We start from the raw sequence: 10,457 nt of genomic DNA, 5'->3' as shown, positions 1-10,457 counted from the left end.
TTGTAAACACAGTAAAGTAAATAAAATAACATTACCATATTTCTCATTTTATTTTCATAATTATGTTGAAAAGGAAATATTGTTTTTCCTCCTTAACAAATGTAAAACCATGGTGGCTTCAGTTCAGCTCAGTTCAGTCGCTCAGCCGTGTCCGACTCTCGGCGACCCCATGGACCACAGCACGCCAGGCCTCCCTGTCCATCACTGAATCCCAGAATTTACTCATGGTGGCTTAGAGACAATAAAGAAAATGAATGGAATGGGGGAGAAGATGTTTAATTCTATGATAATTTTGCCCAATCCCCAATTTACTAATTTACCAATTCTACTTTTATCTGAATATAAGCAATCTGATTAAGAACTGGGGTGTGGTTTAAGTGTGAGTCCCAACACGAAGGTGCCTGTCCGCACACCAAGAAGGGGGCCCTGGACAGAGAGCTCTGACTACAGCCCAGCCGTGCGGGCAGCCTGTTCGCAGACCTCCAGCCTCCTGAACCGTGTCCTTGTTTACACTACCCATTCTATGATACGTTGTTATCGCAGTCCAACCTAACTACAACAACCTCTGAGGTTTGGGGATAGTTGCCTCCAAATTACTATAAAGCCCAATGGAAAGCTCATGGACTCGCCTACTTTCTGATGTCTATGATAGTCACAATTCTAAATATTCTTGGTTCGGGGGCCACAGAAGAGAAGAGAGATAGGCATCATGAGACCAGAGCCCCTGACTGATACCGTGACGCTACTTGAAAGACCCTAACCCTAGTTTTTTCAGGTATAGTTGATTTACAGTATTGTGTCAATTTCTTTTATATGTGACACATATACACTTTTAACACTGTGTATTACGTAGATAACTGGTGATAGTGTACTATATAGTCCAGGGAACGCTGCTCAGCACACTGTGGTGACCTGATGGGAAGGAAGTCCGAAAGGGTGGAGATCAGATCAGATCAGTCGCTCAGTCACGTCCGACTCTTTGTGATCCCATGAATCGCAGCACACCAGGCCTCCCTGTCCATCACCAACTCCTGCAGTTCACTCAGACTCATGTCCATCAAGTCAGTGATGCCATCCAGCCATCTCATCCTCTGTCATCCCCTTCTTCTCCTGCCCCCAATCCCTCCCAGCATCAGAGTCTTTTCCAATGAGTCAAGTCTTCGCATGAGGTGGCCAGAGTACTGAAGTTTCAGCTTTAGCATCATTCCTTCCAAAGAAATCCCAGGGCTGATCTCCTTCAGAATGGACTGGTTGGATTTCCTTGCAGTCCAAGGGACTCTCAAGAGTCTTCTCCAACACCACAGTTCAAAAGCATCAATTCTTTGGCACTCAGCCTTCTTCACAGTCCAACTCTCACATCCATACATGACCACAGGAAAAACCGTAACAGGCAAATTTGGCCTTGGAATATGGAATGAAGCAGGGCAAAGACTGATAGAATTTTGCCAAGAAAATGCACTGGTCATAACAAACACCCTCTTCCAACAACACAAGAGAAGACTCTATACATGGACATCACCAGATGGTCAGCACCAAAATCAGATTGATTATATTCTTTGCAGCCAAAGATGGAGAAGCTCTATACAGTCAGCAAAAATAAGACCAGGAGCTGACTGTGGCTCAGACCATGAATTCCTTATTGCCAAATTCAGACTGAAATTGAAGAAAGTAGGGAAAACCACTAGACCATTCAGGTATGACCTAAATCAAATCCCTTATGATTATACAGTGGAAGTGAGAAATAGATTTCGGGGCCTAGATCTGATAGATAGAATGCATGATGAACTATGGAATGAGGTTCATGACATTGTACAGGAAACAGGGATCAAGACCATCTCCATGGAAAAGAAATGCAAAAAAGCAAAATGGCTGTCTGGGGAGGCCTTACAAATAGCTGTGAAACGAAGAGAAGCAAAAAGCAAAGGAGAAAAGGAAAGATATAAACATCTGAATGCAGAGTTCCAAAGAATAGCAAGAACAGATAAGAAAGCCTTCTTCAGCGATCAATGCAAAGAAATAGAGGGAAACAACAGAATGGGAAAGACTAGGAATCTCTTCAAGAAAATTAGAGATACCAAAGGAACATTTCATGCAAAGGTGAGCTCGATAAAGGACAGAAATGGTATGGACCTAACAGAAGAAGAAGATATTGAGAAGAGATGGCAAGAATACACAGAAGAACTGTACAAAAAAGATCTTCACGACCCAGATAATCATGATGGTGTGATCACTGACCTAGAGCCAGACATCCTGGAATGTGAAGTCAAGTGGGCCTTAGGAAGCATCACTATGAACAAAGCTAGTGGAGGTGATGGAATTCTAGTTGAGCTCTTCCAAATCCTGAAAGATGATGCTGTGAAAGTGCTACACTCAATATGCCAGCAAATTTGGAAAACTCAGCAGTGGCCACAGGACTGGAAAAAGTCAGTTTTCATTCCAATCCCAAAGAAAGGCAATGCCAAAGAATGCTCAAACTACTGCACAATTGCACTCATCTCACACACTGGTAAAGTAATGCTCAAAATTCTCCAAGCCAGGCTTCAGCAATATGTGAACCGTGAACTTCCAGATGTTCAAGCTGGTTTTAGAAAAGGCAGAGGAACCAGAGATCAAATTGCCAACATCCGCTGGATCATAGAAAAAGCAAGAGAGTTCCAGAAAAACATCTATTTCTGCTTTATTTACTATGCCAAAGGATGGAGATATACATGTGCAAATGGCTGATCCATTCTGCTGTACAGTAGAAACTAACAACATTGTAAAGCAAATATACTCCAATAAAAATTAATTTTTTTAAACTTATACTGATTCAGTTCTATGTATATATATTCTACTTCATGTTTCCTATTGTGGTTTATTACAGGATATTGAACATAGTTCTCTGTGCTATACAGCAGGACCTTGTTGTGTATCCGTTCTGTATATGATAGCTTGCATCTGCTAATTCCAAACTCCCAACCCATCCCTTGCCCCCTTGGAAACCACAGATCTGTTCTATATGTCTGTCAACACATTTTTAATATTCTATTATATTGGACAAGGAGTTATACTTAGGATTTTAGGGAAACAAAAACTGAAGAAAATGACTATGCCACTAAATTGTTGGCCTTATGCCTTGGCCTTTTTTTTAATGCCTTAATCATTTCACATTTAAGTTCCTTCATTTGTAAAATATAGATAATAACAGTATCTATTCCATGGAATCTTTGTAAGGACCAAGTTATTTCTACACTAAGGCATGTAGAACAATACCCAGTACTTAATTATATGTATTAGCTGTTATTAATAATGATCGTTATATCTTCTTTGGATAATGTGACATATCAACAATTAAAATATCAAATAAATTACCTCAGAAATTTAGAAAGCAGTAGAAATATGGATATTGTCAAATATTTAAGAATAAATCCTAGGTGTTGTGAGGCTTGAAACTTACACAAGCCTCAGAAAGAGGCACTCTTCATAAGAAAATAAATACAAATTTACAATTATAAAATTAGGAATGAAGGATGCTTACATTAGCACAACTCAGAAAGTTAAAACATAGATATGTGCCTCAGCAGGTGAGTTGTTAAAAAAAAAATAGTGGGACATTCATACAATAGAATACCAAAAAGTCATTTGTAATAATGAGGTTTGCACTAACATGGGAAGGGCTGAATATTAAGTGAGAAAAGCAAGGTGCATTTTAGCGGGTATGCTAAGTGGTCTAGCCAACATTCATTGCTTCAATTTTGCTTACTAAGAGATCTTAGTATTCCTTAGTTGGGAGGCAATGTGCAATTTTTCTTTAAGGAAAGTTAGACAAATACCACAGATAGGCCAAGCAAAATCACAGGTAGATGTTTGGGTGGAAAACTGACATACCTTTCGCTGGAAAACACCTTTCTTTCTAGAAAGGGCAAAGAAAGTTGATTCTCTTGAGTTGTGCCTGTTTCCACATGTTTCGTCTTTCTGTGATCATCCTGAGGTCAGTGAACAGGACAAGAGGGGTCAAGTAAACTAGACGGAGGGGAGGACACCTCACAGCTTGTTCCTAAGGATTCAGGAAGGGCAAGTTCATACTAAGGGAAGGACACCTCCCAGATCGTTATCATGGATTCAGGAGGGGCAAGTTCATGTTAACAGAGTTCTGTGTCACAGACTGGAAGTAAGACCTTTATATTCCTATTGCACGAAAATTTTTTTCCATCTGTGACTTAAAAAACATTTTGTCATCTATTCTTGTTACTCTCTATTCTCTCCCCATGGAAACTGTAGAAAGGAAGAAAGTGAAGTCGCTTAGTCATGTCTGACTCTTTGCGACCCCATGGACTGTAGCCTACCAGGTTCCTCCATCCAAGGGATTATCCAGGCAAGAGTACTGGAGTGGGTTGCCATTTCCTTCTCCAGAGGACCTTCCCAACCCAGGGATTGAACCTGGGTCTCCGGCATTGTAGGCAGACGCTTAACCATCTGAGCCACCAGGGGAGTCTATGGAAACTGTAAGCTGCTTTCAAAAAAATTTTTTTTTCAAGACGAGTGCTTTAATCTTTCCAGTTAACATCATTTGTATCAGTAAGTATAATATTTTTAGATCACACATTAGTCAGTAAAGATTTATTTTTTTGAGGGTCTGAGTAAGAACAGGAAGACAGGAAATATAGAATGTCAGACTTCACACTTGAATTAAAACTTAAAATTATTTCCTTCTTTGCAGCAAAACTATACTACAGACTTATGTGTTTTAGCTTTAATCCCATGACTCATCGTGGATTGGATTGGGACTTTGTGAAAAAGAAAATCTTGCTACATTCAGAGTGCTTATGCCCTGATAATTCTTTTCCATATCATTGGATGCAAACATATTTCCTCTTGTAATGTCACTGAAGCCAGGAACACTTGTGCTCAAGGCATGTTCTTCCAGCCGTTCAGAGCACCTTGATGAGCTTCTGGAAGTACTTTCATTGGAGGCTGTGCCGCGTGGTTATCTGAGCATCAAAAAAGGAAATAGCTCTGCAAGGGTTCCCACGTTGACCAGTACACCAGATTCAATGAACACATTCATCAACAGATCATCAGAATAGATAACAAATCAGATACTTTCAATATCCAGCCCTTTGGCAGCTGCTGTAGTAGCTGCGAGAACTGGGCACTTTCCACAATGAAAATCCCCAAGTTTGCTCTCTCTGTTCCAGACCACCGTGAATATGTATGGTTGCTGCTTTTTCCTGGCAAAGAAAAGTTACAGTAAAATCTTCTTTCTTCTCAGTCTCAACAAAAGCCATAGTTTTTGTTTGTTTGTTTTTAATCACCTATGTTTTACAGAATTTCTACAGGTTTTTCTTATTTTGAGTACTAGCCAGCTGGGAGAATGGTCTCTTGCTCTACTTGCTTATCCAACAGCCACAAACAAATAGTTTAACTTCTAAAACCCCTCAGCCAAGCTTTGAATTTCCTCTGGGAAAACTGCACTGAACATAAGGGTTTGATGTTCATTCAGTTGCTGGGCAGGAAATTAGATTTTTATTTCTGGTCCAGAATCCATATCCAGCATGCAGTCAGCTTCATCGAAAATTAAATATTTAAGTTCTCTGAGACCGGTGTTTTCTTTATCTATGATATCTGTTAGTCTTCTAGAAGTAGCACATAATAATCTCAGCCTTGTAATGTCTGAGAGAGGGGCCACCATTCATGATTCAGGCACTCTGTTAGACAACCGACAGACTTTTTTGCTTTTATTCTTTGCTTTTATAGGGAGTACTTTTTCACTTTACATACAACGAAACAGAGGCCTGGAGAGGTTAGATAATTTATCTTCTAAGTAGCAGAAGCAGGAACCATCTGGGACTTTATGGACAATGCTAATCTGAGAACTAGAAATGCTAACAGGAATCTTTATAAAATTGGTCTGCATTTTGAAGCATTCCTGTCTCTTGTGCCAAAGAGAGGTTGCCCCAACCTTCCTATGAAGTGAAAAGAGAAACACTGTGCTCTCCTGTTTCTGTAGTTAGGATGGGCTTTAGTTAAACCCAAAGGCAGGCAAAGTAGGACTCAGGGCCTTCTCCATCTCCGCACTTGGCGGCCTCTGCTTAGCACCATCCATGTGGTCACCCGGAACCTGAGTCTGGGCCAGCTTCCAGAATTAACTCCACTTCCCTTGTCTTAGCTGTTGGTCCTGGAGGGAAGGTAATCACAGAAGAGCATTGTCATGAGGAAGTTTAGTTCATAGAATTTGGAAACAAACAGACTGGGTTTGAAAAACAGGTCCTCCACTTCTTAGTTCTGTCACTTTGGATAATGCAAGTACTCATTCCAAAAATTTGGAATATGGAAAGTTCCTCACATGGTTGTATAAGCATTAGAGATGATGTAGATGAATGATGAGGCTCACAGTAGGTACCATTAAGATATGGCTGCTACTCACAGTTGATAGCAGAAGTTTGGGTAGATATGAAACCAAGGAAAGAAGAGAAGGGAAAAACAAGGGAGAAAGGGAAAGGTACTCCAAACGGAATGCAGAGTTCCAGAGAACAGCAAGGAGAGGCAAGAAGGTCTTCTTCTATGAACAGTAAAAAGAAATAGAGGAAAACAACAGAGACCTCTTCAAGAAAAATGGAAATATCAAAGGAATATTTCATCCAAAGATGGGCACAATAAAGGGAAGAAATGGTAAAGACCTAATAGAAGCAAAAGAGATTAAGAAGAGATAAAAAGAATACACAGAATAACTGGATGAAAAAGATCTTAATGACCTGGATAACTAAGATGGTGTAGTCTCTCACTCAGAGCCAGACATCCTGGAGTGTGAAGTCAAGTGGGCCTTAGGAAGTGCTGCTGCCAATAAAGCTAGTGGAGGTGATGGAATTCCAGCAGAACTATTTAAAATCTTAAAAGATGATGCTATTGAAGTGTTGCACTCAATTTGTCAGCAAATTTGGAAAACTCAGCAGTGGCCATAGGACTGGAAAAGGTCAATCCTCAACCCAGTTCCCAAGAAAGGTGGTACTAAAGAATGTTCAAACTACCAGACAATAGCACTCCTCTCCCATGCTAGTAAGGTTATGCTCAAAATTCTCCAAGCTAGAGATCAAATTGCCACCATTTTCTGGATCATAAAGAAATTAAAGGAATTCCAGCAAAACATCTACCTCTGTTTAATTGACTACGCTAAATCCTTTGACTGTGTGGATCATGATAAAATGTGGAAAACTATTAGAGAGATGGGAATACCAGACCACCTTACCTGTCTCCTGAGAAAGCTGAATACAGGTCCAGTATCAACAGTTAGAACTCTGTATGGAACAACTGACTGGTTCAGGATTGAGAAAGGAGTATGACAAGGCTGTTTATTATCATACTGTTTATTTAATTTATAGGCAGACCACATCATGCAAAATGCTGGGCTGGATGAGTTACAAGCTGGAATCAAGATTGCTGGGAGAAATATTAACAACCTCAGATATGTGGATGATACCACTCTACTGGCAGAAAGCGAAGAGGAACTAAAGAACCTCTTGATGAGGGTGAAGGAGGAGAGTGAAAAAGTAGGCTTAAAACTCAATATTGAATAAACTATGATCATGGCATCCAATCCCATCAGTTCATGGCAAATAGAAGGGGGAAATGTGGAAGCAATGACAGATTTCCTCTTCTTGGGCTCTTAAATCACTGTGGATGGTGACTGCAGCCATGGAATTAGAATATTATTGCTTCTTGGCAGGAAAGCTATGGCAAACCTAGACAGTGTGTTAAAAGTCCAAGAAATCACTTTGCAGACAAAGGTTCATATAGTCAAAGCTACAGTCTTTCCAGTAGTCATGTACAAATATGAGAGCTGGACCGTAAAGAAGGGAGAGTGCTGAAGAACTGATGCTTTCAAACTGTGGTGCTGGAGAAGACTCTTGAGAGTTCCTTGAAAAGCAAGGAGATCAAACCAGTCAATCTTAAAGGACATCAACCCTAAATACTCTTTGGAAGGACTGATGCTGAAGCTGAAGCTCCAATTCTTTGGCCACCTGACTTGGAAAGCTGACTCATTGAAAAAGACCCTGATGCTGGGAAAGACTAAAGGCAGAAGGAAAAGGGGACGACAGAGGATAAGATGGTTGGATGACATCACTGATGCTATGGACATGAACTTGGGCAAACTCCAGGAGATGGAGAGGGACAGAGAAGCCTGGTGTGCTGCAGTCCATGGGGTTTCAAAGAGTTGGAAGTGACTTGGTGACTGAACAACAACAAAATGAAGCCAATACTTTTCCAACAAAAAAATAAAAGAAAAAATTTAGGGATTTGTGATGTTACTAGAGTCAAAAGCATATCCTTAGATAATTTATAGTCAACCGTTTAAAATGAAAAATATGTACATTTGAAACTCTCTCTCAACTTGGGCTTACCTTGCCTACTTTGTATTGTCACCTTCATTTGCTCTTCTTTGGAGATTTTCTACCTTGAAAATGAGATTGGATCAGCCTCTCTTTAACAGATGTCCCTTTTATTGGCACTGAGGTCGTATAAAGTGAGAATGGGACACTGTCCAATGTCCGTCCTCCCTCAACTTGGAAACAGAGGGAAAACTCCCATGCAAGTGTCGGGAGACAGTTCCCTATGGAGCTCTTGGGTTTCTGCAAAATTCACAAGCAGAACTAACTGCCCTTTCATTCTCATTTTAGAGGGAAAGCCTTAAGACAGCATTGGCGTTTCCACGTGGAGCAAAGCATGGGTTGTTTATTGTCCTGTGTAAAGACAGCGCTTCCCTTGGGGGCTAAAGTTGTCAGGTTTGCTCTGAGGCCATCAATAGATTCAGATTCTCTGTACTCCGGATTCTACTGCCTGCTCTGTATCCGCCTGGGCTCTGCCTCCACAGCTTGGGACTGAGGAGCAGGGAGAACCAACCTGAACGTCAATCTTGGGTTGCTTGCTGTGCTGTGATTAATGAAGTCATTGTCTCTAATCCAGGACTCTCTTGTCTTCTGCCAGCATGAAACTGACAGGCCAACTTGTGAGCTTGAGAGGAGATAAAAATTCACAGTTCTTGGCACAGAGCATGTGAAAACTCTGAAATGTGCTGTTGTCAGCTCAGAGGACTCAGGAATTTCTTCTGCTTATGGAGTACGGGTGTCCTCCATAGGGCAACTGTCACAGGAGAGGTAACACCTGAACTACATCTTGAAAGATGAGAAGTTGGCCAAGTGGGATGAACACCAAGAAGAAGAAATGAGACATAGGTATGCACATGTTTTTGAGAAACTGGAATGTTTGAGTTCAAATTGCAAGGGAGTGGGCATGGCAAGAAGTTATCTAAAAAGCAGTCTGGGACTACTCTGAGTAAAGAAAGAAGAAAGCCTGATCTCTGGATTTTCCGCTCTACTGAACAGTCTCGTGTGAACAGTCTCACTTTACTAGCACAGCAGCTTTTTTAGGTGTTACTAGCCTGGAGAATCCCAGGGACGGGGGAGCCTGGTGGGCTGCCGTCTATGGGGTCGCACAGAGTCGGACACGACTGACGCGACTTAGCAGCAGCAGCAGCAGCCTTTTTGAAGAAATTAAGTCTCAGAAAGTTTAACTTCTCTAAGAATAATCAGTTAATAAATACTAGAAGGATAATATAAAACCAATGTTCTTTCTTTCGGCCACTCAGTGAGGAGCTTTCGATTCTTACTCTGTAGGTAACATCAGGAACCGTCTGTTTTCTGTTGCTGTTGTTTGTTCACTTTCCTTTTTCTTTCAGGTCAGGGTGTCCTAATCAAGAACATCATAGTTGGACAATTTAGAAGCAGCATGAGGCTTTTGAATAGGGGTAATCTGGCAAGAGTGGGTAGTTACAAGATAATTTTAATAATGCACCTGAGTATTTTTAAGGGGTCTGGAACTGGGTATATGGAGAAGAGAATAATTAATGGACTTTGGAAACGTAGTATATCAGTTCAGTTCAGTTCAGTCACTCAGTCGTGTCCGACTCTTTGCGACCCCATGAATCGCAGCACGCCAGGCCTCCCTGTCCAACACCAACTCCCGGAGTCCACCCAGACTCACGTCCATCGAGTCAGTGATGCCATCCAGCCATCTCATCCTCTGTCGTCCCCTTCTCCTCCTGCCCCCAATCCCTCCCAGCATCAGAGTCTTTTCCAATGAGTCAACTCTTCGCATGAGGTGGCCAAAGTACTGGAGTTTCAGCTTTAACATCATTCCTTTCAAAGAAATCCCAGGGCTGATCTCCTTCAGAATGCACTGGTTGGCTCTCCTTGCAGTCCAAGGGACTCTCAAGAGTCTTCTCCAACACCACGTTTCAAAAGCATCAATTCTTCAGCGCTCAACCTTCTTCACAGTCCAACTCTCACATCCATACATGACCACAGGAAAAACCATGTAGTATATAATAAAGATGAAATGATTTTAAAAAGGCACAGAGCTTATAGCTGGAATGACTGTATAATTTCAATTAACTGAAATAGGTGATTGTAGTTAAGGAATTT

The 10,457-nt window shown here is 41.2% G+C and overlaps 1 pseudogene; it reads right to left on the bottom strand.

The window, feature by feature from the left end:
- Positions 1-4,732: 4,732 nt before the first annotated feature.
- On the bottom strand, positions 4,733-5,671 carry LOC112447535 (probable ATP-dependent RNA helicase DDX4; annotated as a pseudogene).
- Positions 5,672-10,457: the final 4,786 nt, after the last annotated feature.

Source organism: Bos taurus, chromosome 7, assembly GCF_002263795.3.
Source record: "Bos taurus isolate L1 Dominette 01449 registration number 42190680 breed Hereford chromosome 7, ARS-UCD2.0, whole genome shotgun sequence".
In the NCBI taxonomy this organism is placed as follows: domain Eukaryota; kingdom Metazoa; phylum Chordata; class Mammalia; order Artiodactyla; family Bovidae; genus Bos; species Bos taurus.
This window is presented reverse-complemented; position numbering and strand designations above follow the sequence as displayed.